This window comes from Podarcis muralis, chromosome 7, assembly GCF_964188315.1.
Source record: "Podarcis muralis chromosome 7, rPodMur119.hap1.1, whole genome shotgun sequence".
Classification (NCBI taxonomy): Eukaryota; Metazoa; Chordata; class Lepidosauria; order Squamata; family Lacertidae; genus Podarcis; species Podarcis muralis.
The window spans coordinates 40,633,566-40,659,248 of NC_135661.1; the positions used below are offsets into that span (position 1 = coordinate 40,633,566).

The following is a 25,683-nucleotide window of genomic DNA, read 5'->3' on the forward strand; positions in this document are numbered from 1 at the left end:
TGCGTGAGAGAGAGAGAGAGGCGGGGAAGAGGGGAGAGAAATGGGCTTCCTCGTTTGGAATAATTTGTTGAAGTTAGATTAGCGGTGTAGCCTCACCCGGATTTCAGTCCTAAAAGAATTCGCTGCCACAAACTGGGCGATCCCTTCCCCCAAGTTCTGTACCTCTCTGCGCGCACAAGCAATACTTTTAGGGGGCGGGGGACTGTAGCAGAGATAAGAGACTTCATTGAAGTCACTCCTTCCACTTCGCATCCCCCAGCTTTTGCTGAAGGAAAAGATTCCCTTTTAAACGGGTTTCTGGGGTCCCCTTAGGCAGATAGATGCATTTGTGAATTGCATTTGTGTGCGCCTTGCGAAAGAACCGCAGTCCACAGACCTGGGTGCCTGGAGCAGAGAAAAACGCGACGCAGGACATCTGAAGGGGAAGGACCGCAGCTCGGGGGTCGAGCAGCTGCCTTGCATGCCGAAGGCCCCATGCTCAATCCCCGTCACCTCCAGTTAGGGCTGGGAATGCCCCCTGCGTGAAATCCTGGAGAGATGCTGCTGCCGGCCAGAGTTGACAACGCTGAGCTAAATGGACCAATGGGACTGAATCGGTAGAAGGCAGCTTCCTATCTTCCAAAGAAGACACACCTTTGCGATGGTGGAAGGTGTGGCGAAACTAGGCTCATAATCTTAAAACTTCGGGGTCATCCAGCAGTGGTTGGCGGAAGATCTGAACTGAAACTCCCGTCATCCCTAACCATTGGTGATGCTGGCTGGGGCTGATGGGAGCTGGAGTCCAGCGCCATCTGGGGGAGCACAGGGTTCCTCATGCCTGCTTTAAATCCTGGGCTTACCAGGGGTGAGCTCTTTAGACGGCCAACTGATGTGTATTGTCTCACTCCCTTCAGGTTGCGGTAAACCCTGCTCATTCTGCTGATATACCGCTGTCCCTGTTAATAGATACCCAGAAAAGTGTCCAGCCCCACGGCTTGCCTCATAGATGCGTGCGCGGAATCACGCACACCGACCTCACCACTACCACTAGCACCACCGTCTGCACGCACGGAGGGAGAGCCATCTCCCTTTGCAAGCTCCAAGTGAGGGCAGGAAGAGAGAAAGCTGATCTCCCAAGTTTCCATCCTGCGCCATTGAAGCGCGGAACCTCAAACGAAAGATTTCCTGCCAAGCTCCGTCATTCCTGGGGATGCTGATGCTGATGGTGGCAGAAGGCCTGGGAAAACCGATCTCCCTGGCCTGCTCCCACCCACGGCGCGCCTGGCCGCACACTGGCCTGGAGGCCGGCACGAGGGGCGGGGAGGAGGGGTCATCGCCGCAGCCACTAGGGTGCTGGGAGAAGGGAATGGTTGGTCGCTGTGGCTGCGTCCACTCTCGACAAGATCTTTTGTTCTGCACGAGTCTGCCCCTAGAGGCTGGGAGAATGTGGGATTGGAACAGCCAACCATCTGGGTAAAATCGTAGAATTGGAATTGGAAGATACCCCAAGGGTCATCCAGTCGAACCCCTTGAAATGCATTGCAATGCAGGAATCACAACTATAATTTTTTGTCACATTATTTTACTTAGCTCCTAAGTATTTAGGAGCCCACTCTTCAATGAATGTTTTCAAAGCCAGAGCAGGGAACAGTGGAAAAAATATACACATGATGGAGGGGTGGGGGATAACAATATACAAAAATTACAGGCTCTGTAAAAATAAGTCCAATCAATAACAAAGAAATCCACAAATTATTTGCTCCATCAGTGTGGTTTATATGGTGTAGTGGTTAGAGTCTTGGGCTGTGATCTGGGAGACCAGAGTTCAAATTCTCACTCAGCCATGAGGTTCAGTGAGTGACCTTGGACCAGTCACTGTTTGTTCCTGCTGCCCCCACCCCTTTGCCATTTTGTTCCCTCCCCATGTTTATTTTATATTGTAAGCACTTTAGGGCAGGAACTTGTTTTCTTATATTTTGTAAAACAGTATGTGTGCTGTTAAGCCATTGTGTCCAACAACTCAAAGCCTTCTTCCTCAGCAATCTCTGTGTTGCTGAGGGAAAAATAAGCACTTTTTATCTTCACAACAACCCTGTAAAGTAGATTAGACAAAGAGATTGGATTGGCCCAGTGGAGCTGAGATAGGAAGCCAGGTTCACACCAACCAAAGTCCAATACACTCATATCTGGCTTTTTTCTTGCCAGTTCTTCACCTAAAACGAAGAGAGGTCTTTCTGCACCCAAAAACAGCTTTAAGGCACCCCTCACTGTGTCTTTCTTAATTGCCTTTTGCAAGACTCAGTTAAACATTTACAAACAGTTTGAAATCAAACCTCACAAGCTAAAAGGAAACCTTTGCATTTCAAAAGTGTACCTTTGGGGGAATCTATAAAATAAAAAGCTTGCTTTAAAATATATGTTTCAGTTCTTCTTTGCTGAGCTCTTGTCTCATTCCAGTCTGCAGTCTATGGTTTTGGTGACTTTTTTTAAAAAGCAGGTCTGATTTCATTGACACTCTAAGCATTTAAGTTGCTTGTATGGGTATTATAGGTTTATAGCCCTACAGGATGGCTTTGTTTGTGTAAATTCTTATGCACTCAATTTATTAGCCTTTATGGAGACATAGCTAAACTCTAGGATTATCAATAATCCAATTATACTAAACAGTACAAGTTATAAAAAGAGGGCAAGGGAAATAGTTCTGGGGCTGGGATATTGAGTTACGTCAGGGAATTCCAAAACCTGTCTGGGTGTCAAGGTTGATAAAACGGAGCTTGAATTATGATTCAACAGGTTTTCATGGGTTTCCAAATTCACCTTACAGTTTGCTTGGAAGACTTCTCTGGGAAGACAGATTGACTCTTAAACCACTCTGGAAATTGTAGCTCTTTGAGGGAAATAAGAGTCTCCAGGTAACTCCTGGCATCCTCAACAAACTACAGTTCCCAGGATTCTTTTGAGAAAGCCATGACTGTCCAAAGTGGTATGATCCTGCTTTGAATGTACTGTGCGGATGGGGCTGTAGTCTGCTTTTATTGCATTTTGCCAATGGCCTTTGCAACTTTACAAGAAACAAAACATAGGTTAGTTATGACTATTATTTCCAATGGGTCTATTGTGAGTAGCATTAACAGTTAATACAACACAGAGCTAAGTATATTTTGTAACATAGCTCTATAGCAAAAGAAAGAAAGAAAGAAAGAAAGAAAGAAAGAAAGAAAGAAAGAAAGAAAGAAAGAAAGAAAGAACCCTTTAGGGAGGTACAGTTTGAAAAAGATCCCCCTTCCAACTCAACAGTTGTATGATTCTATCTATGAGTAGCTTACAACATCTGGTGACCATCATCCAATTTTTATCATATTGTAACATACCATAAAGAGGTTTTGATATATGACTATCTGGGATAGCCTCCTGTTTCTGCGAATGGCTCAGCATGGCTTAATGTGCATGGGCCATAACTGAAGGAAGCCTGGCCTTTCTGTGATCATTTGCAGGCAGGGGCATTGTGAATGTCTGCACGCAGGGACTGGAGAAGGCTGCTCAGTGACAAATGGTTTCTGCAGTCAGCTTCAAAAGCGCTCGGTGCCCCAGTGCCAAACTGCCAACTGCTCCCTTGTCAAAAATGCATCTGCACTTATATGGTCACGAAGCGCCCCAGATTCTTTACGCGTGCCTGACTTCTGTGCATAGAGGCGTGCCAGCTGAGACACACCAGCCCTCAGCAGCTTATGAAGGGGAAAGGCATATTGGTAAGAGTTGTTTAAACTACACATGTCTTCAGTCAAATACACGCCCTGACACGTTACCACCACCAGGTTGCAGAAAACCACAAGCCCATCATAAATATACCAGCAAAGAGAGAAGGGTCTATTCAGTCTGGTTCGTTCTTACATACCCACAACTCCGATGAAGATGAAATGAACACCCTGAAGTACAAAGGAATGTGCAAAAAGTTGCCAGCAAGAACCTGATCGTTATTGAGCTGGGGGGGGGGGTCAGAGAGGAGGGAATGAGGAGAAGGTCTCTGGTTTTCCAGGAACAGCAAGATAAATTTCATAAGAACATAGAATGGGTTAAGCTTCATTCTTGTGTATTTTGCCCATCCATGCATAGAAATCTCTCACGTGGAAGGAAATTGCAGCACCTCATCTCTCAAGCCAAAGAAATTCCATTTGGGAATCGACCTAATGAAGTGGGGGTGGAATTAGCCCTTCTTAGTCAGTGAGAATGTACAAATTTCAAAAAGACCCCTTTGCCTGTAAAAAGGAAAAGAAAACCCCAAATTAAGCAACAATTGGACACACCATGAAATGATTATTTCCTCTCATCACAAGCACTTTAAAAACTCCTGGGTCAGCTTTGACTTAGTCACGGCTTTTTCCTCTGTTTGCCAGCGTCAGAAACCTGCAGCCAGTTAAACAGCACTCAATGCCCAGGGACTGTGCTGAAGGATCACTTGCACCCCACTGAGTATCCACTTGTGCTGGGAGACCGTCTACTGGCTTTTTTTCCCCCTGGGACTTTATGTTGGACAAAATCAGTGAATTTCCATTTCTCTCAGTTTCTCATTTTTTCAGCCAGCTTGCCCCATGTCTGCATCAATTTGTAGAGCAATACCAGTATATGCATTTTGGAATAATATATGCATTTCTGCAAGTGATTTCCCCTACTACAGTGGCTCCCAAACATGCCCCGCCTCCCCCCAGTTGCAATGCACTGTGCTCAATGCTATGCATGAGCACACCAAGCCCAGAAAGAACACAGGAAGCTGCCTTATACACAGCCAAACCACTAGTTCATTTTAAAAAAGGTAAAGGTAAAGGACCCCTGGACGGTTAAGTCCAGCCAAAGGCAAGTATGGGGTTGCGGTGCTCATCTCGCTTTCAGGCCAAGGGAGACTGCGTTTGTCCACAGACAGCTTTCTGTGTCATGTGGCCAGCATGACTAAACCACTTCTGGTGCAACAGAACACTGTGACGGAAACCAGAGCACACGGAAACATCGTTTACCTTCCCACCACAGCGGTACCTATTTATCTACTTGCACTGGTGTGCTTTTGAACTGCTAAGTAGGCCGGAGCTTGGACAGAGCAACAGGAGCTCACCCCGTTGTGGGATTCAAACCGCCAACCTTCTGGTCGGCAAGCCCAAGAGGCTCAGTGGTTTAGACCACAGCGCCACCTGCATCCATTTAGCCCATCTAGCTCACTGCTGCCTATACTAACTGGCAGTGGCTCTCCAGCATTCTAGGCAGCATTCCTTCTTATGCCTGGCCTTGAGACATCGGGCATTGCACCCTGGACCTTCTGCCACTGAGCCACAGCTCATCCTTTAAAAATAAAGTAATATTCCAGTCCTCATGGTTCTGAGTGCATGGCTGGCTTAAATGGGAATGTAGGAAGCTCCCTTATATTAAGTCAGACCACTGATTCACTTAGTTCTTTGTTGCCCACTCTGGCAGTCATTTCTGAAGGTTTCAGACTTTCCCAACCATAACTGCCAGGGATTGAACCTGGGACCTCTGCATGTAAAACAGGAGTTCTACCACTGAGCTATGTTCCTCCTATCAATACTATTTAGCCCCTGCTTTCTGGACCAGCTGAAGTTTCCAGACACTCATCTCTCTGCCTATGTACCAAAGCTAGGAATTATACTCTGTGCAGGCCCAGACCGGGGGGGGCGGGGAGCCATATGGGCCACTTGGCCCGGGCCTCCGATTCCAAAGGGGGCCTCGTTCAGCATATTCACAAAATTATTTATATACTTACGTATTTATAAGACTTCAATTATCCCCAGGGTAAAAAGGGGGGGGCACATTATCTACCTGGCCCGGGGCTCTGCCTGGCTCTGCAAGGCCCTGGCTCTGTGGCCAAAACAATACAGACCATAAAAGAGCTGACTAATTTTCTCATGAGTTGCAGGATCAAGAAATGAGTAAGGCACATTTTTTTAATTCTGTCTAGTACCGTGCAAACCTCAGATCATTTCATGTCAAGCTCTAAGTTGTTGTTTTGTGACCATCCTTTGAAATTTTGCCTCTGCCCCACCAACCCTTGATTCATTAGAACCGCATTTGATATAAAGTCCACTAGGGGGAAAATAATAAAGGGGAAATCAATATTTTTGACAAGAGGAATTTATCGGGCAGGCAAAACAGCGCGCGCACACACACACAATATCTAACTTTTGTTGAAACAGATTGAGGACTAGATCCATCAACACAGAGAAATGCTTTCAATTTGCAGCCTTTAAGCATGGAAGGATATTTGCGGTGACGGAGCAATCTGCCACCCACCGCTCTCGCCATGGTGTAAGATTTCTGCGGTTGTTCACTGACGGAGACAAGCAGCCAAATTAAAAGATTCCCTGCTGGAAGGACTGAGATTCCCAAATGATGCCTCATTTTGAGTGGAAAATTTATTGGAGTTTCCCTTTTGACCAGCTGCCTGAAACAGGGTTTTAATTTAGCAGCTCCCAGCAATTTTTCCACCAACTTTTCTCATTTTCAAAGAATAGCAGGGGCTTGTTGAGGGTTAGTGTCTCCCCCCCTCCCCCGCTTCCAAGCTTGCTCCTGGCAGCTTCATGCACCTCAGGGCATATAATTCACCAAGAAATTCTCCTGTACCACCCCACCCCCCACCCCCGAAATGCATAGGACTTGGCATGTCTCCCATACATTCCAATAGGGCTCAGGAGACATTATGGATGAAATGTGCCCAACGGCAACCCATGGTAGGCTTTAGCTTATTAATCTCTTGGGTCCCAACAATCACAGCTTTGGCTGCCAATCAAAGATCCCTGTCCACATGTTCAGTGAGTGATGATCTGGGTTTCTAAGCACCTTCTGCGGGCAGGGAAACATTTGGCAGCCCTTCTTTGACAGCAGAATACTGAAACACTGATACACATTTCTGGCCAACCACATGCCCCACCGTCCTATATCTAGGCCTCTAGTGAGGAAGCTCTGTATGGAGCAGGGGCACTCTGTTCACTTCCAAGTCAACTTGGTTGGAGGATGGATGGCGGCTAACAGATTGAGGTTGAATCCTGACAAGACAGAAGTACTTTTTTGGGGGGACAGGAGACGGGCAGGTGTGGCGGATTCCCTGGTCCTGAATGGGGTATCTGTGCCCCTGAAGGACCAGGTGCGCAGCCTGGGAGTCATTTTGGACTCACAACTGTCCATGGAGGCACAGGTCAAATCTGTGTCCAGGGCAGCTGTTTACCAGCTCCATCTGGTACATAGGCTGAGACCCTATCTGCCTGTGGACTGCCTTGCCAGAGTGGTGCATGCTCTGGTTATCTCCCGCTTGGACTACTGCAATGCGCTCTACGTGGGGCTACCTTTGAAGGTGACCCAGAAACTACAACTAATCCAGAATGCAGCAGCTAGACTGGTGACTGGGAGCAGCCGCCGAAACCATATAACACCGGTCTTGAAAGACCTACATTGGCTCACAGTACGTTTCTGAGCACAATTCAAAGTGTTGGTGCTGACCTTTAAAGCCCTAAACGGCCTCGGTCCAGTATATCTGAAGGAGCGTCTCCACCCCCATTGTTCTACCCGGACACTGAGGTCCGGCACCGAGGGCTTTCTGGCGGTTCCCTCACTGCGAGAAGCCAAGTTACAGGGAACCAGGCAGAGGGCCTTCTCGGTAGTGGTGCCCTTCCTGTGGAATGCCCTCCCACCAGATGTCAAAGAGAACAACAACTACCAGACTTTTAGAAGACATCTGAAGGCAGCCCTGTTTAGGGAAGCTTTTAATGTTTGATGTATTATAGTATTTTAATATTTTTTTGGAAGCCGCCCAGAGTGGCTGGGGAAACCCAGCCAGATGGGCGGGGTATAAATAATAAATTATTATTATTATTACTACTACTACTACTACTTCTATGGCTTTCTAGACTTCCACCAGAATGCATTTTTATTTGGTAGTACTGCTAAGGCTTACAGCTGTGTGAATTGCCATTTTAGGAGAAATTGTGTGCATTATTAGCATTATTAAGTAAAAATGTGAATGTTGTAGGTTGTGAGTCAAAGGTGGGTCTTGACCAGCTGAAGACCACTGTTGTACACAGCCTCAAGCTCCTTGAAGAAAAGGTGGGGTATATGTGTAATAAATAACTAACTGTATCAAGTCTGTCCACTTCTTTGTGATCAGTTGGAGGCTGACTGAAAAAGGGAAGGCACTGTGAAAAATTGTATTTGCAAGACTTCAGAAATTGCCCATCTTTGCTTTTAGAAGAAACGTCTGTGAATCGGAACACCTATTTCATGCAAAGCATGTAACTCTGCAGATTCCTCGTGCCCAGCTGGGCATGAACATTTTGAAATAATACATCCTTTTGCCCCACGCCCATTGGTTGGTGGGGGTTCTGTTACTTTGAGGTCTGTTGAGCTACATCAAGTAGCTGTCTAGAGATGAAGGAATCTTTTGTGTTGTTCCATTCTCGACATCTATCCAAATCTTTGTCTTTATCAGTCAGTTCCCAGCGTTCCACCTTAGCCATGCTCTGAACTCCCATGACTAATTGTGCAGGGAAATTTTTACTTCTGACACCGTGCTGTACAGAACATCATCAGACAGTTCAACCAAAACCCGACATTTTCTGCCATTGCACCTGTACTGCAAAATACCCATCCTTCTGCCATGCATGAAACGTTATCTGTTAGTTTCTTCAGATGTCTTAGGAACACATATCTCTTTCTGAGGCTTTCTCTGACTTTTAAGATTGGACCCCATTATCTCCAAATTCCTGTTTTTGCCTGCTCCCGTTTTAATTTATTTTTTAGGATTCCATTTTACTGTTTTTATGATTTTTTTAGTTTTTTAGTTTTTATTGCTCATAAACCACTTAGAAGTTTTATTTATATATGTGTGTGTGTGTGTGTTTAGAAATGCTTTTAAATACACAAATAAACCTCAATCAGGAACTTATTAATTGGAGTGAAGAAGGGCAATTGTTCAACAGGGTGAACTTACTGGTGACGGATGGGAGTCCCAGCTGCTGGAAATATTTCTGTACCTGACAGATTCCAGAGTGGTGGCAAGAAACATTTGGAAACAAGAACAGGTATCATGGGTCCCCAACTACACACTGGATACCCATGTAAGGAAGCAAGAAAAGTCAAAAATAGTGCCTCACCTGGCATTTCACCTTCCCTTCCCATGGCCTTTCCACTACCTGCAGGTAGACATCTTTATTTTTCCCAGTCTGCCTCCACCGAATAGCCTCATCTCCCCTGGCTCCTGGCTCTCCTGCCTCCCACCCAGGCCATGACCATAGAGGCTCTTTGTTGAGAGTAAGGGAGTTATCTTTATTGAAGCAGAGAAGACAAACCGGCACAGCAACAGGTAATGAGTGCCAGAAGCCACTACACTCAAGCTCAATGGCACAAAAGGTGAGGCTTGCCGGGCTGGAAGCTGTGGTTCAATTTTAAGGAACCTGTGATGAAGGCAAGGAGTTTGGAATTGCACAGCAGTAACTGAGTTATGGCAAGTTCTTAAAGAAATGGGAGTGCCTGATCACCTCATCTGTCTCCTGAGAAATCTCTATGTGGGACAAGAAGCTACAGTTAGAACTGGATATGGAACAACTGATTGGTTCAAAATTGGGAAAGGAGTACGACAAGGCTGTATATTGTCTCCCTGCTTATTTAACTTATATGCAGAATTCATCATGTGAAAGGCTGGGCTGGATGAATCCCAAGCCGGAATTAAGATCGCCGGAAGAAATATCAACAACCTCAGATATGCAGATGACACAACCTTGATGGCAGAAAGTGAGGAGGAATTAAAGAACCTTTTAATGAGGGTGAAAGAGGAGAGCACAAAATATGGTCTGAAGCTCAACATTAAAAAAACGAAAATCATGGCCACTGGGCCCATCACCTCTTGGCAAATAGAAGGGGAAGAAATGGAGGCAGTAAGAGATTTTACTTTCTTGGGCTCCATGATCACTGCAGATGGTGACAGCAGTCACGAAATTAAAAAACTCCTGGTCCTTGGGAGAAAGGCGATGGCAAACCTAGACAGCGTCTTAAAAAGCAGAGACATCACCTTGCCAACAAAGGTCTGTATAGTTAAAGCCATGGTTTTCCCAGTAGTGATGTGTGGAAGTGAGAGCTGGACCATTAAGAAGGCTGATCGCCGAAGAATTGATGCTTTTGAATTATGGTGCTGGAGGAGACTCTTGAGAGTCCCATGGACTGCAAGAAGATCAAACCTATCCATTCTTAAGGAAATCAGCCCTGAGTGCTCACTGGAAGGACAGATCATCAAGCTGAGGCTCCAATACTTTGGCCACCTCATGAGAAGAGAAGACTCCCTGGAAAAGACCCTGATGTTGGGAAAGATTGAGGGCACAAGAAGAAGGGGATGACAGAGGACGAGATGGTTGGACAGTGTTCTCGAAGCTACAAACATGAGTCTGACCAAACTGCGGAAGGCAGTGGAAGACAGGAGTGCCTGGCGTGCTCTGGTCCATGGGGTCACGAAGAGTCGGACACGACTAAACGACTAAACAACAACAACAACTGAGTTGTCCCAATGGGTTGACACACCCACCTGCCAAGCTTTTAAAGATGGAACAAGGATTCACAAGACTGTTGAGCATGCAGACATTCACTCCATCAGGGAAGATGTGTCTATTGCCTGTAATGGGAGTGCAGCCAGGTCCTGGTCAACCAGGCTATGCCTATCTCTTCTGACTCCAGTTCCTCCACCCCTAGTGGTGGGCTGATGCCCTCCCTGGAGTCTTGCTGGGCTCCTCACATCAGGAAGGGAGGATGGTACTCCGGCTTTCCCAGCCAGGGCAGCCACATCATGAGAGGGGGAAGAACTCACCTCCTCCAGCCTCTGTTCCCCAGCCTCAGTCCACCCCTCTACTGCAAGTCACCCTCCTGTTCCTCCTCCTCATCCATTTCAATGTGCCACCTGACTCATGACAACACTTTTAGATAGTGTGGGTAAAACCACAGGCAAAAGAGACCGCAAGGCTTTGTGAATCAAGTTCAAAAGTTTACTAAAGAAGAAGATTGTTCTTAGGGGAAAGGTTACAAAACATTCCCTAAATAGCAAAGAGGGGGTAATGGAAATAAATCAGGATAAATGCATCCAATTAGTCTTATCCAAACTGTTTCCTAGTGGCTAAAATTCTGTTAAGCAAAATTCTTTCAATTAGAGCTCTTAGGATGGTATGGCAGTTAGCAGCTCTCTCTCCCTCTAGCCTCCAGTGCCTGCTTGTGCTCTTCAGTTCCTTCTGAGACCCTCCCATCTCTTGTCTCTGTAAGTTGCCCCTTATCTATATCTTTGAGCCACTGTTCTTTGCTATGTCACAATCCACAAACAACCCAAGCATCAAAGTAATACACTTTTACCTTAATCCCCTCTGCAAACCCAACTTGTCCATATTCCACACTTCGGCTTCATTATTTTTTAACACCTCCTGACTTTAACTGCCAGCTAGGTTGTCTCTCAGAAGCAGATTAACCCTATAATCCCCAACCTAAGCTATATACAGTACAAGATTTTGATTTCTTTTTAAACAGTCCAATTCCTTCACACGCAGGAAGCTCCAAGCTCCAAAACGCAGGGAGAGATTTGGAGGTAGAGAATTTTGGAAGCCTCTGCTACTTCTCCCACATTACATCCACAGAGGATGTACACAAATGAAGGTGCATGAGACAGGTAGGCTGGCCATGAGTCCTGCTTGACAGAGGACAGTCCTTTATATGAAGGAGCCCTCTATTTGGAGGGGTGTCTGGCCAAGTCCAGTTGAAAGATAAAGCGCCATAAGAAGGGAATGCCTTGAAGTAGTACATGGGCATCAAGCTAAGCCGAACATCAAGCACCTGGTCACAATCTTTACCACAATGATGAGATGTATTCTATTTCTGTTTGAATCGTAGTAATGGCCATCTAGGCCTATAAATCAACATATGCAAATTCCAGGCAAATTGGCCTCCCCTTTTGTCTTCTTCTGGGGGAAGACTTTCCTTCTTTCCATCAGTGATGTGTGTGGTCACCCTAGAGAGAGGCAGAAAGGCACTTTTAATCTCATGTGTGGAAAGGACCAAAGTCTTTCCGGAAGACTATTTTTAAGAGCATACTGTTTCAGTGCTATATTCTCAACATTTATTCAGTCACTTCTGCTCTTTGGGAGGGATTTACAGGAAGCAAGCAAACAAACCCAGATCCAAAACTGAAGGCCCTAGCAAAGGCTACATTTAACACCCAGCACTCCTCCTCCTCCTGTCTTGCAAGAGCTTCCCCTCCTTTCCCAAATGCGTGGAACAAGCAACTCTCATCAGATAAACAAGACAGAGGCAAACACTTATCGGTCCATCTTCATCCTGATTTACGTTATAGTGTAAAACTACATCACTGGAAGCGGATATGAGTTAGTTTACCGCAATGTTTTCAGTAACGGTATTAAGAATGTAATTTCTCAGGAAAGCAATGACTGTCTTTCACTCAGATGTACAATTAGAGGAATTAGTAATTTGAGAAACAACATCCTCAAGAAGTCTGACACAGAAATTGAAAATTGCACGCAATCCCTAGAATAGGGGTCAGCAAACTTTTTCAGCAGGGGACCAGTCCACTGTCCCTCAGACCTTGTGGGGGGGCAGACTATATTTTGAAGGGGGGGAATGAATGAATTCCTGTGCCCCACAAATAACTCAGAGATGCATTTTAAATAAAAGAACACATTCTACTCATGTAAAAAAAACGCTGATTCCTGGACTGTCCACAGGCTGGATCTAGAAGGCGATTGGGCTGGATTCAGCCCCCGGGCCTTCGTTTGCCTACCCATGCCCTAGAATAAGGCTCAGGGGGCAATGGAGACAGCCCTTCCGAGTTACTATTAGTGGGTTGAATCCAGAGTAGCTCTAAGCAAAGTGACTTAGGGGCATGCCTGTTCCACTGGTGTAATGTTTTGCACTAGTGGGACATTTGTTGCACAGGAGAATGCAACGAGTAGGGATGGGGGAGGATTTTGAGTCAGTTCACAATTAAAGACAAATCTGGGAGAACTAAATATAGCCATCCTTCAGAATTCTCACTTACCCAAATTTTGTAATGTACTTCTCCAACCAAAGAATATTTACAAAAATGCATATATGGGTTAAAAGTATATATTAAATTGAACACATTCATGAAAATACCATGCAGAAATGCATTACAGTAGAAGAAACTGTTTGCAAAAATGGAGGAGTCAAAACCGCATACAAAAATATGTTTATTAGTGGAAATCTGCACTAAAATGAAGGTGAATTTTCATGAGAATATTTCAATAGAACACAAATTGCTGCAGAAACATAGAGAACTGAAATTTTCGGTGCCTGCTTTAAAGCAATCTTGTTCAGACAAGCCTACTCAGATGCTTAAAAAGTTGAGGTAGTCTGTTTTAGTATCTTAACTTTTGTATGTTTTAAAGCATGGTTATGGATTTTTCTTGACTTTCTTGTTCTGTCTTTTTTGTAAACTGCTTTGAGTATTTTTACAATCAAGCGGTGTAAAAATTTTATGTAATTAATTAATTAAGGTTGGGGTGGGGGATAAACTGAGAGCACTGAAATTGACTGATTCTAGGATTCTATCCCTTTCAGTGAGTTTTGGTGATTCACAACTTCCTACGCCATTTTCCCACAGCTATACATGGAGACCCTTTTGTGTTGGACTAGGTGCCCTTCCAAACTGGTATTTTATTGCAGGTGTATTAAGAAACACGTTCTTGACATTTGTGATGGATTCATACTGCTTTATTAGTTGTCCAACGATGTTTCCTCAATGTAATACCACATTGTCGCTATCCAGAGAGACTACAGTGCAACAAAAGCAAGACAACAAACAAACCCAACAACATTTGTGGTATGAAAAGTTACTAGATTTCAGCAGGAGGTGACAGGATATGCACTGATTGGAAACAAAGCTGTATGTCTACCCTGAAACTTTCGCAGGTGCAAATAGTATTGCAAGTGAGATTACATATGACCACCTCATTGCATCCTGTGCCCAAATCATCTGGAATGCAAGATCAAAATGACTTTGATGGACCTTTTACTTATTTTTTGTGAACAACCTAAAATGTATTGCATAAAGAACTTACAACATTTCTTCTTGTTGTTACAAGACTTGTCATGGCAAGAAATGGGAAATCTCCCTTTCTTAACCTCTTCCAGAAATGGGATCATAAAATTTAGAATACAGCGTAGACAGAGAAGCTGACACGAAAAATGAAAGCATTGCAAAATGTTTCTGGATCTGATTAATTTCAAGACATATGGTATACTTTTATCTTCTATGTTACTAGACAGGAAAATGATTTTACATCTCTCTCTACACTTGTTCAACCGAGGTTGATAATTCTGGGATAATCTTGGGAGCAAAAACTAATGTTACTTAATGTATTCTGCTGGATTTTATCGACTGGTGATTGTAATAATTGATGAAATGTTTCCTCTCCATTGTTTTTGTTACATACTTTTTATGCCCCCCCCTTTAAAACCAATAGATAGATGATATCTTGAAGGGTCCAATGATGGGATGACCTGGTTTCAGATCCCCAATCAGTTACAATTCACTGGGATTCCTCCAAGTGCAAACCCCATTTCTCAATCTAACCTACCTCACAGGGCTGTTGTCAGAATAAGGGACCAAACTATATATGCCACCTTGAATTTCTTGAAAGGAGGACAGGTTGTTGTTGTTTTTTAAAAAGCCACTAAAATATTGAAATTAAGGCTTTAGATTTGAATGGGTAGCCTATTGCTTAACAGTGCCACATATGTGATTTCTCTCGTGTGATACTCCTGAAGAACTTCTAGACTACATTCTGGATTTTCCAGCATGGATTTTCAGACATTTGTGGGCTGGCACAACTTCCATTGAATGGATTGTTGTTCCATCTGGCATCCACTCTTGGAGGGGGGTTGTGGGGAGGGATAATTTTGCAAGGAAGTGTGGGCGATTGCCGAGATGTTACTTTCGAGAAACATGACTAATTGTATCCATCCTTCGCTCCGTGTGTCACGCAAGGACCAACTTATTTTCATTTGCTTATATTGTTGTTTGTCATTAAGCAGGAAGTTCACATCTTTTCTGGGTTGCAACATTAACAACACACGTACATAGTTGCAGCGTTCAGGGCTGTACAAGCCAAAAACAGGACCTACAACTTGAATATTAGAAAGAGAAATATCTTTTTATGACTCTTTTCTGAATTTCCTTGGTCTTTTAAAGAGGATTTAGTAATAATTTACATAATTATTTATGTGTATCTTTTATATATTTGTAATTAATATTATCATTAATAATAATTGTAATTTGTTATACCATGCACAATTCTTTGTTGGTTTTCTTGCTGTAGGCTAAAATAGTTATATTTCAAACAACAACAACTTCTCCTCAGCTGGTATTCAATAGTGTATTGCTGCTGAATGTGGAGAATTCATATGGCCATTGTGATCAATAGGCATTGATAGTTCCCTTCTTCTCCCTGAATATGTCTAACTCCCTTTTAAAGCTATCAGGACAATTATACTGTATACTATAATTGTATACTGTATACTATAATATATAATACTGTATATGGCAGCAAATTCCACAAGTTAACTATGCCTTGCGTAATGAAATACTTTCATCTGTCAGTTCTGGCTCTTCTGCCCATCAATTTCTTTGGATAACTCAAAGTTCAAGCCTGATGAGAAAGGGGCCAATTTTTCTTTATTTCAACTTTCTCACCTCACTTAGGTTTATACACCTCTATGCCCCATCTTATTCATCTCTTTCCCACAAACAAACAAAAGAAAACCCAAACACGTAAGGAATGCCCTGCTCACCCTGGTTGCCCCATTCTACACTTTTTTGATGTCTTAAAAGTGCTGCTTATTTGAGAAATAAAAATGTCCCTCACTGTTAACAAAACACCACCTTATCTTTCAGGCAGGACTAAGCTTGAAGGCTTGTTAAATCCAGATCCATATTTATTATCCTAATGAACTTGGGAAACAAAAAATACCACATCTCAAATTATATTAAATTGCCAGTAACCTTCGCTGGCAGTCTAGGTATTTTAAAAAGGAAATATTTAACATTCAATGCCCATAGGATAGCTTAATCCTGACAAGATAAAATGCAGAAAAACAAACTACCACCTGGGGTTGTCCAATGGCTTTAATTTTATGCTGTATTTTTCAAATGCCAGCTGATTTTAAATCATTTGGATCTGATAACATGAACCCAGTTTATACAACAGAAAACTTTAAGTTACAAGCACAGTTATAGGTTAAGAGCAGTGTTATGTAAAGCAAGGTGAGAGGGCCTTTTTGGTTGTGGCTCCCCTAGCTATGAAATGCTGTCCCTAGGAAGGCCTGCCAGGAAGTGACTTTCACATATTTTCAGTGCCAGGTTAAGGCCCCCCCCCCCCGTTTTCCCAGGCATTGGGTGGATAGGTAAAGTTAAAGGGTAAAGGGACCCCTGACCATTAGGTCCAGTTGTGGCCGACTCTGGGGTTGCGGCGCTCATCTTGCTTTATTGGCCAAGGGAGCCGGCGTACAGCTTCCGGGTCATGTGGCCAGCATGACCAAGCCACTTCTGGCAAACCAGAGAAGCGCACGGAAACGTTGTTTACCTTCCTGCTGGAGCGGTACCTATTTATCTACTTGCACTTTGACGTGCTTTCTAACTACTAGGTGGGCAGGAGCAGGGACTGAGCAACGGGAGCTCACCCCGTTGCGGGGATTCGAACTGCTGACCTTCTGATCGGCAAGTCCTAGGCTCTGTGGTTTAACCCACAGCGCCACCCGTGTCCCTATTGGGTGGATAGTGGTGGGTTAACATGGCCATATTGATGTTTTCACTGCTGTTGTTGTTGATACAATTCATGAGATTGTGGTTTTGTTACCAGAGATTGGGAACCAGTGGCCCTCCAGAAGTTGTTGGACTACCACACCAATCATTCCTAACCATCATGACCAATTGTGAGGGATGATGGGAGTTGTGGTTTAGAAAAAACTGGAGGGCCATAGATTCGCTTTCCCTGTGTTAGGGATTGATTGGTGATTATTAAATTTCTATACCACTTGATTTATTAAAAAATCTCCTAGCTGTGTACAAAAAACTGAAGCAACAACAGAAAATATAAACAAAATATTACAAATATGCACAGTTACAAATAAAAATGTTACATTTATACAATGTTACTAAGATATATAAATCAATATATGGCTATGTTTTTAACTCTGTATTTGTATTCTGTTTTTAAGTCACCTAGAAACAGAGCAAATGACTGAAATAAATAGTTAATCGTGTAAAATATAAAACAAAGTATCTATTATTTTGAAAACAATCTTACGAATTCTTTTAAAAGGATAGTGCTTATCTATTATTAGATTTAATCAGAATCGGATTCTAACATGTTGCTTAAATGATACCCACATAAACTTTGTCTGCCATAGTAGAGAACAAGTTTAAGTTCCGAGAGTAGAGAAGCTCTCTTTCTCTTTGGGAAGGTGTTTATTAGTGTAAGGTTCATAGTCTGATTTATCGATTTAGGCCTCCATACCACGATTGGCCGCATCGTACAGCACGCCAGTGTTTCTGTCATGTGTTCCCCTCTGAAGTGTTTACAATATTTTTGATTTACACCTTCCAGGTGTTCATTTGGAAAATATTGCTGCATTTGGTTTACACAGTTTTACAATATATTTGTGGACACCATTTAACTTCCACGTTCGTAACTGTTGACATTCCAAGGCCTCCTGGTCAAATGGAGGAGAAGGGGGGCGGGTGTCGTCTGCTGGCTTTTAAAAATGCAAGCTAATTGATTGGCTGTATTAGTCAAATCCCCAAACTACATATTTTAGATCGGAGGAAGTTATAAGGATTGCAGAAGAACTTGCTTAATGCTTTTGGTTAACACCTTTCATTAATAACAAAAACAGTCTTCTTCCTTTTCGACTCTCAGAAAGAGAATGAGATTTGCCTGCATCACTGTTTTAATTTCCTGTCCAGCAAACATTTACCATCCATGGCAGCAAGAAAAGTCTGGAACCCATGGCCCTCCAGACATTGTTGGACTACAATGCCCATCATTCCTGACCATTTGCCATGCTGCCTGGGGCTGATGGGAGCTGGAGTCCCACAAAATGGAAGGCCGAAGGATCCCCACCCTTGATATAAAAGGAGATAGGCTTATTCCTTCCGTTTTGGAAAGGTTTAGATGCCATATCTCAAAGCACGTAAAGAAGTCCATAGAAATTCCTGCCTCTAAATCTCTTGCTCAACCAACAGGTGACCAGATGAGAAGCAATTTGCAATCTTGCTCTAGTGTGTCTTTTTCACACGGTTGGATATTCATGAAATTCCTTTGAGTCATCATACACCCCAACGGTCCCTATTCACCAACGACAATTTTATTTTCTGGAACTTATCACTTATAAATCCAAGTCTTCAGAAACCTCAGCAGGTCCAGAACATGCTGCTGACAGCCATTGCCATTGTCTCAATTTCTATCCCACTTTTCCCCTAATGTAACATTTCTATCCCACTTTTCCCCTAATGAGCTCAAGGTGGCATATGGGGTTCCCCATTTTATCCTAGCAGTGACCATGTACCATTCATTAGGCTGAGATGCTCAAAGTCACTCTGTTAGCTCCATGGCTGAACCCAGGTCTTAGTCCAACTAAATCACACTATATGGACTCTCTTGCAGGATTCATAGTAGCACAGGAAGTTGCCTTTCACTGGGTCAAGACCATTGGTCCATCCAGCTCAGTACTGCCTACATTGACTCGCAGCAGCTTGCCAGGCTTTCCAACAGAGGACATTCCCAGCTCTACGTGGAGGTGCCAGGGATTGAACCTTCTGCAGGCAAAGCACATACTCTGCCACTTTGCTACTGAGATCACTTTGCTGCCAAGTCCGGACTAGATGGGCAAATAACCTCAATCAGTATAAGGCAGTTTCCTGCTATCAGAAGAAGTTCATTGCTCTGATTTTTATCCTGATTGTAGACTCTGCTCAAGGGAGACCACAGCCACTCAGTTACAGTACTTCCCCAAAGAAAGACAGGTTTCTTCAACAATGGGGAATCAATATGAGTCCTGGTTTGAATAGCTGGGTTGTTGTGATGTACTGCAAGGGTATGTACAATGAATTGTTTTAGCAATTTGATATAAAAGCAAATGAAAAGCAACTTTTTAAAAGCATAATTACAAAGAGAGTCACTTATACATTCTACCTGAAGTCAGATCAATTGGCTAATTGGCCAGTTGATTTGTGATTGTTGTATTTCTTTTGCACTTGGGTGATTTTGCTAAATATTATTGTCAATTTCTTAATGAAATGAAAGTTGCTTAGTTTATTAACTACTACAACTACAGGCTTATTTTAATGTGTTGATCAATTTTGATAGTGATGAGTATATTAAGAAATTATGAATTAATAATTTCAAATGGTGTTGTTCAGATTGCTAGATTTGCCATTACTTGATCTTCAGTTCCTTATACAGGTATATAGCTGTATAGCCAGTACTTTTTTTCTGGGGGGACGCAGGGGGACGCATACCCCTAAACATTTTTTGAATCTAAGTTTGACCTCATTGAGGGGCAGTATTTTAATATGAGTAGGAAAATGAGAGTACCCCTAAATATTTTTTTAAGAAAAAAAGCAGGCTAGACTACTCCAATATGCTGTATGTGGGGCTACCCTTGTGGTTGGTTTGGAAATCTTAGGTAGTAGTAGAATATTACACCAGCATTGAAAGCTATGCACTGGCTGCCACTACACTACCAAGTTAAACTGAAAGTATTACTCCTTGTGTATAAAGCCCTAAATGGTCTAGAACCAGGTTACCTGAAAGCCTGCCTTGTTTCTTGTCCATCAGCCAAATCACTGTGATTATATGGAGAAGCCCTCCTGACGTTTCCACAGTTATCTCATTTTCATTTAGTTTCTACAAGAACTAAGGCTTTTAGCATAGGGGCACCACTATTTCAAGACACTGTTCCAATTGAAATCAGACAGGCACCTACACCTCTGATATTTCATCACTTGCTGAAAATGTTTGTTTTGGCAAGCATTTTCCAATCATTGATTTGATTCACTGTTGGTTATTCATTCTGTGTTTTAGGATTGTATAATTTGATGGTGTTTCAGTGATCTTATTTACTTATTTACTTTTTTTTAACGAGTTGGTGGTTTATAAATACTCTTGTTAATAAATAAGTTAAAATCTGAATTTAAGGTAATGGTGGATGCCTCTCGCCTGTAAGACACAAAGATGTCAAAATGCACACAGGAACCTTAAACAGTCATGTAGAAAACTGCCTGCCATTTCACACAGTTTGGAAGCTCCTTGTGAACCATTCATAGCAGATTGTAAGACCATTCGTGTTTTTCTGGCATACTTTAGAATAAAGGCCTTTCTTTTAAGTGCTGTAGAAGCTATTGCAGGAGAGAAGACTACAGCAGATGGAAGAGTGTCATCAGTGATGTATAATATATAATGAGCAAAGCTCTAGCCCTAACCCTTGGAATGAGAATAGCATAAATGCTGTGTTACAAGCACATTCTGATTTTTATCTGCAAATTCTGGAGAGTATATGTTTGTAATATTTTTCTCCCTCCTGCCCAGATAGATGAATGACTTTGCAGCTGAAGGTCTAACATTAAAGCTTATTTGCATTTAATATGCAATCCTTTTTATTTTAAAAAAATGCAAATACCATCAGAAAAGTGATGGGGACTGGCAGGGCTGGTTGTTATCAAGATAATTATAAGAAACCAAGAGGAAACTAATGACTCAGCAATAAAACTGCTAGCAAATTTGGAAAGCTAAGCAGGGTCTGGTATGGTTTCAAATTGGATGGGGTCCCACATGTTGAGATCAGGAGTTAACTAGATGACCCTCAGAAACCCTTCCAGTTCTATGAGTTTAAGATTCTGTATCTGAAATTGACCATTTGTCCAGCCCTACTAGCCTGCATAAATAACACAAGCTGTATGTGAAAAATACCCTCTGATCACTCCTGTCATGCTCTGCCACTAGCTTAGATGCCCTTCAGCAGAAAAAATTAGACACAATCTCAGAGAACAAGCCTATTTGGCATAACAGCAAATGTGTTCAAAGGTAGCCAGAGGTGTAGCAAGGTACAGTGGTACCTTGGGATAAGTACTTAATTCATTCTGGAGGTCGGTTCTTAACCTGAAACTGTTCTTAACCTGAAGCACCACTTTAGTTAATGGGGCCTCCTGCTGCTGCTGCGCCGCTGGAGCACGATTTCTGTTCTCATCCTGAAGCAAAGTTCTTAACCTGAAGCACTATTTCTGGGTTAGCGGAGTCTGAAACCTGAAGCCTATGTAACCTGAAGTGTATGTAACCCGAGGTACCACTGTACTTAAAAGGTTCATGGCATAGGCCCATAAACACAAATGTCCTTAACAAGTGGATGGGTGCACCCCATTTTAGAATTTAAGGTTTGTACCCAATGTTAGTCCTACTCAGAGTACACCCATTGAAATGAATAGAATCACAGAGTTGGAAGGGACCTTGAGGGACCATCTAGTCCAACTCCATGAATAAACATAACTAAAGTCCATTCAGTTCAGTGGGTTTACTCTGAGTAAAACATAATTGGACACAATCCTAAGTGTCATAGAAAGCAAATCTTTTTTTAAACATTGTGTTTTAATTGTTGTAACCCACTCTGGACCCTTAGGCTGAAGGTCAGGTAATAAATTGTTATTGTTGTTAACTATTGTCCCATTCAAATCACTCTTCAGATCAACTCTTCAGTTGATTCATGCTTCACCCAGGATTATTCCAAATACATCCCATTTATATAATAATAGTAATAGTAATAATAGTAATTTATTATTTATACGCCGCCCATCTGGCTGGGTTTCCCCAGCCACTCTGGGCGGCTTCCAACAAAGTATTAAAATACATTTTAATTAATTTAGTCCTCAGTAGATTCTGCTCCAAATCAATTCTCCTGCAGTTGCCCTCCAAATAATCTCTACAGAAAGTCATTTTCAACCTCCTTCCCACTAATCCAAATCAACCTCTGGGTTAAGTTTCTTCTGAATTCAGGAAAGTCTGGGGCACTCAGAAAAAGATGAAGGGCTCATGTCTCCTAGACCCACCCCAATAATAGCCCCCCAAAGGTAGAATGCTTCTGAATAACTGATGCCAGGGGCAAACTGGAGGTTGTACTGCCTTTTGAACTTCCCACTGATGCCTGGGTATCTGCCCCTGGATGCAGGAATTTTCGTCTAACCCAGAAGGGCCCTTATGACCTTCCAAACTCACCTAACTGAAATAAAATTAGATGGTAAATATTATATTGGAATCTATATGGGACACATCTATGTATTTAACAGGCATGCTCAACCTGATCCAGAATGAGCTCCTGGTCAAGAGTAGGGTCTTACCTTAGTTTTCTGAAGAGAATTTCCCTCTACTTGGCCTATTTTTGTACTTGCAGGGAGGCAGCCAGGAAAGAGAGGAATTTTCTGAAGAAAACTAGCACAGTCCTCCAGTCCAGAGCCAGAACACATTCCATACTGGGGAGACCTCGCAGCTATTTTTTCTCCAAAAATAAAATGCCTCGATTTTACACGTGTGTAAAATCACAGGCAGTTTGGTCCTGCAAAAATGTGTTTAGGGTTAACAAGTACGTTGCTTTATCTGCATGTCCCAGAATGCTAAAGTTGCTTCGCCTCTTGTACTGTTTGAATACTTTTATGCCATCATATTTAATCATCCTATCAAGAACACTTAAATTGCTTTTTACAGCCTGGTTTAACGTCTAAACAATCGGTCATACTTTGTGGTCCAGCATTTTCAGTATCACACTCAACAAATAATAGCAATAGATCGGCAAACAAATGTTTTGCCAGAGTGGGGATTATTCATTTTGCCTAATTTGTCTGGGATAAATCTGGAATTTTCTTTTTATTAGAGAGGCAGACACTGTAAGTAAGTAAATAAATAAATAAATTCAACAAGCTTATATATTAAGGGGGAAACGTGTTAAAATTGGCTGTCAAGTTTTAGGGTGCCAAGTTTTAAATCAAACACCTTACCAAACATCAGGTTAGATGGGTATATCTATTCTTAGCTAGACTTGCAAATTCGTAAGTCCCTTCTTTGGATTTGTTTCATATGCAGTTTTCCTTGAGCAGCTCCATGACCATGTTGGATAAAAGCTCACATGATCTCTGCCTAAAACTAAAACAATTGACATCGCTACACATCAAAGGCAATGTCAAGGCAGACTGTGTGTGTGCACATGGACACATTTATTGACTGCTAATTATCTTATCAATTTACAGTGAGTATGTGCTGCACTTAATCTATAAAAACTTGGAGGGAAGATTGTGATTTCCTTAGGAAAGAACTTCGATTCAATTCACATTTAAAGGATAAGCAACCTATTTTGCACTTTCTGAACCAATGCACAAGCCGAAACACAGCTATCCTTCAACAGTCTCACATCTCTGAATTTTGCAATGCAGTTCTCCACCCAAGTAAGACATACAAAAATGCACCTATTGGGGCAAAGTGTGCATTTAAAGTCATATATTTGTGAAATGATCATACAAAAATGCCTTATATTGGGCAAAAATGTTTTGCAAAATTGTGTGCATTAGGTAAAATTGCATAGAAAAATGTGTCTATTAGGAGAAATCTGCGCTAAAATGCTGGTGAATTTTCATGAGGACTTTAAAAAGAAAAGAATTTGAAAACTGATGTGGAAATGTGGAGAACTGAATTTAAGAGTGGAAAAGTGAAAAACATATAAGCAACATTGAGATATTTGTCTGTCCCTACATTTCCTGCATGCACTGTCTAGTTCAAGATATCTCCTTCAGCTATTTAGAGGTGAGATTGTACCTTTCTTATAAATGTTTTCTCTCTTTTTATATCTAAGACACAAAGAGGCAACGGCTACAGAAAACAGGAATGTCTTTCAGGCGATTCTTACAGGGGAGGAAACATCATTGAAATAAGTGGTGACTTACTTCTGAGTAGGATTATACTTCCCTAATGAAAGTGACACAACACAACCCTACTCCAAAGTCCAATGAGTTCAGTGGGACTTACTCCCTGTGTTCAAGAGACTCTCATTTTAACTGACAATTGCTTTAGACGGATCATGGCCACTATAATTACTTGGGCTCAAACACGATACACGTACAGTACATCAACAAAACATGCAAGTTTGCTTAAGATAAGCCATATTATCTGAATAGTTTCGTGAGTGGGGTTTATTTTTTCCCCTGCATTTAAAGAAACAAAACAAAAAACAAAAACAGAAAATCTGAATTCTGAGTTTAATACTTCAGTTTCAAGCTGATCTTGGCTCCCTCCAATCAGTTCCAAAAGGAAATGGTGGGTTATCCAATATTTTGGATCTTGGACTCTTATTGAAAGAACATGTAACTTGAACTGAAAGCTAATAATGTAGCAAAGAGGAGTGGGGGGAATCTTTGCCAGTTGCCAATGCCTGTTAAATGGGCAGATTAGCTGTCTTGCTTTTTAACATATAAACATCTGAAACCCGTTTCCTGTTTGGGGAGGGTGAAACTAGGTGGATGACCTCAGGCAAACTTTTTTTTTAAAGGGGGAAAAACACAAATGAGAATGGTACATAGTACAGGGGGAAAGGCCACTCTTGGTGGTCTTGTTACATGCTATAGAGAGAGGCAGGGTGGGGTGGGGTGTGCGGGGGAGAGAGAGAGAGAGACAGCGCACAGGAGGAAGGGGGGAAATACAAAAATAAACTTTTACCTTCTCACTTTCAGAGTAGGCACTGCCATTCCTACACTGGGGTCTTCTGCTCTGCAGAGTGTCAAAGGCTGTCATTGCCAGCACAGTTCCAACAGTTAAGTATACACTTCAACAGAATCCAAGACGAAACATTCACTCAAATCCCCAATGGCTGGTCCCTGTCCTCGCTGCGTGCTACAAGTTCCTACCCTGGCTGTCAAAACCGAACACAGAAGATAATCCAGTGATTGCCTACCCTAAGTGCCAGTCCAGAACCTTGGCAACAAGGGAAACTGCTGGCAAATTGGCTCTTGACTCTTTCCCATTTGAGGAAGGAAGGAAGGAGGGAAGAATGAACGAAAGAATGAAAGGTGTGGTGCGACAAGGGAAAGAGAGAGGACAAAAGGCAGAAATTGTAATCATCGTCACAACAGCTGTAAGATGTTGCTGATTGTGGCCTTTCTAGATGAGACATAGATGTTCTGGGCTAGGAATGGGGGGTGGATTTGGTTCAGTTCGCATTTAAAGGCAAATGTAGCAAATTCGCACTTTCTAAAACAATACACAAATCGAAATGCAGCTACCCTTCAAAATTCACACTTTTCAAAAAATTTCAGTGCAGTTCTCTGGCCCAGCAATGTGTACAAAAAGGCATATACAGGAGGATAAAATATGCCTATAAACACATATAACATCATGCATTATGTACGGGGAAATGGCTTGCAAAAGTGTGTATATTTGTCCAAAAAGAATCATATAAAAATGTGTTTATTAGGATAAATTTGCCCCCAAATGCTATGAATTTATAAAAGAATATTTCCAAACACAAAATGCTTCAGAATTGTTTAGAACTGAATTTAAGCCTGGAAAATTGACAAAATTGAGAGGACCAAAAGTTGATAGGTTCATGCCCCTTTTAATT

At 42.4% G+C, this 25,683-nt stretch overlaps 1 long non-coding RNA gene across 1 annotated transcript in view; it reads right to left on the reverse strand.

Moving 5' to 3' along the window:
• The window catches only part of LOC114603095 (uncharacterized), a 55,324-nt gene extending 30,152 nt beyond the window's left edge, over positions 1–25,172 (reverse strand). Inside the window, exon 1 of the long non-coding RNA XR_013393629.1 lies at positions 24,783–25,172. This is a non-coding gene — a long non-coding RNA (uncharacterized LOC114603095). The remainder of the gene's footprint in view (positions 1–24,782) is intronic.
• Positions 25,173–25,683: the final 511 nt, after the last annotated feature.